At 42.2% G+C, this 5,104-nt stretch overlaps 1 non-coding gene across 1 annotated transcript; it reads left to right on the forward strand.

Moving 5' to 3' along the window:
• Window positions 1-907: 907 nt before the first annotated feature.
• LOC125617122 lies at window positions 908-1,014 on the forward strand. Its single transcript, XR_007347995.1, has one exon. It is a non-coding gene; the product is annotated as a U6 spliceosomal RNA (small nuclear RNA).
• Window positions 1,015-5,104: the final 4,090 nt, after the last annotated feature.

Below are 5,104 nucleotides of genomic sequence, written 5' to 3' on the forward strand. Positions count from 1 at the left end.
AACATCCCCCTGTTAGTGGTAGCAGGATCAGGATTGGAACCTAGTTAATCTGAATCTACACTTACATTCTTGTCTCTGCATAAAGATAAATTAGTGGGACTGACTTTGATAGGAGATGGTTCCTCAATAAATTGAGCATTCCCTTAAAGTTTTTAATTTCTTTTTAATATGCTCTGAAATTGTCTTTTCTTTGATTAAAATGGCAAAGTTAAGCATTGAGACATTATATTAGAACTAAATTTCTACATTTTATTAAGAGAGTCCCTAAGTGGGGACTGGTGATATAGCTCAGTTGGTAGAATGCTTGCCTTGCATGCACAAGACCCTGGGTTCAATCCCCAGCATCACAAACAAAAAAAGATAGTCCCTAATTGTATCTAGATAGCCCCATAGAGTTTCCAGGAAAAGAATTTTTACCCTGAGTTGGTGTTTATTTCACTTGAGTTATACCCAGGGTAAATTTTTATCGAAAACTATGAAGGAGAAATCGTGTATAGTCCCTGCTTGTTTGTTCTGTTTTCCATTAACATGATAATCTTCACAAGTTTTGTGCTATGAAGTATCAACTCTGGCACTTGAATTAGTCGATAAAAAGCAAGGTGCCCTCCAATTCCTTACTACTCTTGGGGACAAAGATCACTTAGAGTTCATCCTGAAAAGCATCTAAATTTAGAGATTTGCTGCTGGAGCAAAACTTCCATGTACCAGTAATAGAACCAGGCAGGCCTTCCAAAGTATGTCAGGCATGTGCTTGCAATGCTGTCACAAGCAGGGTCAAGAGGCTCTGTCCCTGTGTACTGGTGACCTGGGAGGCCTGGCTCTTTTCTAGGCCATTTACAGAGTGTTCCGGAGCTGGAAGCACAGAGTCAGGCAATGATTTTTAAAAAACATTTAAAACAAATATTTAGTGCTCATTTTGGCAGTATATATGCTAAATTAGGAATGACACAGAGAAGATTAGAATAGTCATTGCACAAGCATGACGTGTAGACTCATGAAGCTTTCCATATTTTTATGCTGGAGAGGATGTGGAAAAAAAGGAACACTTTTACACTGTTGGTGGGATTGTAAAGTAGTACAACCACTATGGAAAGTAGCATGGAGGCTCTTCAAAAGATTAGCAGAGGAACTACCATATGACCCAGCTATTCTACTTCTCAGTATTTATCCTAAGGAATTACAGTCATCATACTCTGGAGATACATGAACCATGTTTGTAGCAGCACAATTCACAATAGCCAAACAATGGAACCAGACGAGATGTGTCCATCAACGGACATATAGAAAATATTTTATTCAGTCATAAAGAAAAATTAAATTACGTCATTTGCAGGAAAATGGATGGAACTTGAGAATATTAAGTGGAAAGCCAAATTCAGAATGTCAAGAGCCCTATGTTTTCTCTCATAGGTGGGAGCTAAAGAGGAAAAGGAAAAGGAAAAATGGGGGGAATCTCATGAAAATGGAAGGAAGATGAGCAGAGTAGAGGAAAGGGTGCCAGAGAGGGAGAAGAGGAGGGAAAAGGGAAATACTGGGGAATGAAATTGACCAAACTATATTGTTATATTGTGTGTATATATGAATAGGTAACAACAAATTCCACCATTATGTGCAACTACAGTGCACCAATAAAAATATGAAAAAATAAAAATAAATCAAACAAATATTTAGGAGCTTGGGGCATAGCTCAGTGGTAAGAGTACCTGCCTGGCATGTGCAAGGCTCTGGGCTCAAATCCCAGCACCACCTCAAAAATTTTAAAAATAAAAAAATATTTGAGTAGTGCATTCATGCACATAGCTTTTTGTTTGTTTGTTCTTTAATGTCAAAAGATTCCCAAAAGAAACACAGCTCTCCTCAAACACTAAGTCTTCATCCCTTGATCAGGCAACCATGGTTCAAGCTCAGTGATGTGGCCTTTGTGGACATTTGAAGAGCAGAGGCAGACTGCTTTCCCATTCCTGATCTCTCTTCAGAGTATAGGACCCTGGTTGAGTGTTCGGAGGGCTGGCTTTGGTTTTTAGGTTCCTCAATCACTTCATTTCTTCAGGCTTGTTTTTCAAATCTAATTTACATATCACAAATTAGAGTGATTCTTAAACCATCAGTGTGTGGAAACTGCCCTAAGGTCTGCACTAGAGCTTTGGAGAAGTTGCATTGTTCAAAGTGGATGCCCCAAACAGAGCCTCTTGTGATAGCATCAGAAGAGGTACTAAACTGAGAATTCTCAGGCTGGAGATTGTTGTTTCATCCTTAACATGATTTCTTAAGAAACTAGATAAGGTCTTTCAAGAACAGGAGAGGAAGAGTGCTATAGATATTCTTGAATGGCCTAGCCCCTTCCCTGCAGAATTCCTGGAACAGCTGCCCATCAAGCAATCAAAGGGGCGACAAGTGGACAAAACAGACTCTCAGAAACTGCAGGCATTTGGAAGGAGAGAAGTGCCAGCCACAGCAGATCAAATCGGAGTCAGTACATGTCTCCTAAATGTCATGGGGTGGTGAGCCTTGGAGGCAAGAAACTAGAGATTAAATCACGGTCTGCTGGAGCCAGCAGCAGGAACTCAATATGGACTTGAAGCATCTGTGGGACATAATGCTAACCAGAGCCAAGAGCAGAAATGCAGTCATTTCTAGGACTGGCCTAACATTGCGGCCAGAGGCCACAAAAAGGAGAAGACTTTCTTCATAAATGTTCGAAGTTTAGAGGATTTCCCAGCAAGACATGTAAAACGTGCTGCTGGTGTCCCTTGGGGAATTCAGTGTACCTTGAGCAGTCAGAGCAGGAGTCATTTATGGAAAATCTTTTCCCCAAAATCCAACTTATTCTGAGACTGGAGGGACCACTTGGATTCTCACTAGGGGAAATGATTAAGGAAGAAGACATGGAGGTAAAATCAGATGTTTTGAGCTGGGACTGGGGTCACCATGGGAGAAGGATTGTATGTGTGCCGTAGTCTCCTGAAGTCAGAGCCCAGGGCTCATGGTAATGACTACTGTTTTGAGGTGTCCCTCTAAAGCTCCTGCTAATGCAGGAATATTTAGAGGTGAACTTATTAGATTGTGAGAGCTGTAACCCAATCAGTCTATGCTACTTTAATTGAACTGGCTGGATGATAACTGTAGGCAGGTGAGGCATGCCTAGAGGAGGTGGGTCATGTCCTGGAAAGGTGCATCTGTCCTGTGGCCCCTAGTCTCTCTCTTCTCTCTCACTCCTTTCCGATCTCACCACGAGCTAAGCAGTTTTCTTCTACTGGGCCCTTCCCCCTTCTTATGTTGCCTCACTTTAGGCCCAGAGCAAATAATGTAGCCAGTTATTGATGGACAGAGACCTCTTAATTCATGAGCCCCAAATAAACTTTTCCTCCTCTAAGTTGTTCTTGCTGGTATTTTGGTAACCACTCACCCTTATTTGTATTTAGTGTGGCATGTTTGGTCACAAACAAAATCCTAATGCCACCAAGGCACCCACCACCCAGCATTCATCTTCTTCAACCTTGAAGGATAGTTTCAGGAACAAAACAAGGATTACCACCACCCCACTCCATCCCACCCCCATGTGATAGAATGGCCTACCTTTTGCTTCAGTTGTGAGGATGGATACCTTGTGACAGAGTGCACCCATGAAGGAAAAAGCTGTGGGAGCATTGAGGAAACTCACCTTCTAAGTGGCAGAAAATTTCCTTCTTTTCCCATATCTCAAAATGGAAATTTTTCAGCTGTATCTTTCCCCATTGAAATCCAATGCTACAATGTCTAATCCCAAACTCAGCCTGGCTTTGTGGGGCCCATGACTTGCAGATCTGGAGTAGGAGTAGGGGCAAATTAAACCTTTCCTGGGCTGGGACTGTAGCTCAGTGGTAGAGCACTTGCCTGGCATGATTGAGACCCTGGGATAAATCCCTAGCACAGCAAAAAACAAACAAATCAATTTTTCCTGGTAATCTAAATAGTCTAGGTGAGCCAGACCTTCAAAAGGGTTTGAAGGTGATTCATGTCTAACCTCACCAAAGAAGAAGGGAGGGAAGGGAGAGTTCTCAAGATTGGAGAGTCTCAGGTGCCATGAGCAAACAGTGCATTGTATTTACTGTTCCCATCACTCCACACTCTGAGGGGGTATTGTGTAACAGACTTGCTGGGATATTAAATGTGACTGTGGAGGAAAACAGGATGGCGGAGTGGGCAGAGATAATTTGTCATTTATCATATTGTCTTCTGAAGAGCAGAACTCCCTTATTTGAAAGGTAATGAGTATAAAATGAAAATTACAGAAAAATAGATGGGAGGAGGGATGTCTCAGAGGAAGGTGACAGAAAATTCAGAAAGAGAAGAAACCCAAACACATGTATAGGACAAGGCCCCAGAGCCAGGGTGTCTGGTGGGAAAGAGGAGGATCCGAGGGGAGGAAGCAGATTGTTATGGAGTTTTGCAGCATGAGATGTTGTCTAATTCTCTTTTCATAAAGCCTTCAGCAAAATCTCCTTTACTGATACTTTTTAACCAGGATTTGCTGTGAAAGAGGAGCTCAAAGTACTAAGTTTATCAAAGGAAGTGCAAGGACCTCAGGTCACATTCTTAAAGACTGGATTCTTAAAGAGAATCAGAAAGTTCTAAAGAAGAGGCGGCACCAGGACGGGCCTTATAGGATGCTCAACATTTCTGCTACAATTGCAGACATGGGAGACTCCAAGGGCTAGAGGCCAAGAAGGGAGGCAGGGAGGTCTGAAAGTACATGAAATGTCTAAGGAGAAGACACTACTATTGTCTTCAGGGGAATAAGAGCAGGATGGCAGAACTATGGATGCTTAGCCAACTTCAGATCTCAAGAGCAGTAGTGCATTTTATGGAAAGCAAAACTAGGACCACTGCATGGGACTGGCAAGAAGACAGATTATGGCACAATATACTGTTATCTCTGAAAGAAGAAATAGGACTGAAGAACCTCTGGCTCCCTCCAACTTCAGTTGTCTACCTCCTTCAAATGACCAGGCGGACCTGGATTGAAAACACTGCACCAAGGAAAACACAATCTCACTCAGTTTCAGTAGATTTCCCTTGGACTTGACAGCTCTGCATCTGTTCCAGTTGAGGAAAAGTTTACTGC

Source organism: Marmota marmota, unplaced genomic scaffold (assembly GCF_001458135.2).
Source record: "Marmota marmota marmota unplaced genomic scaffold, marMar, whole genome shotgun sequence".
NCBI lineage: Eukaryota > Metazoa > Chordata > Mammalia > Rodentia > Sciuridae > Marmota > Marmota marmota.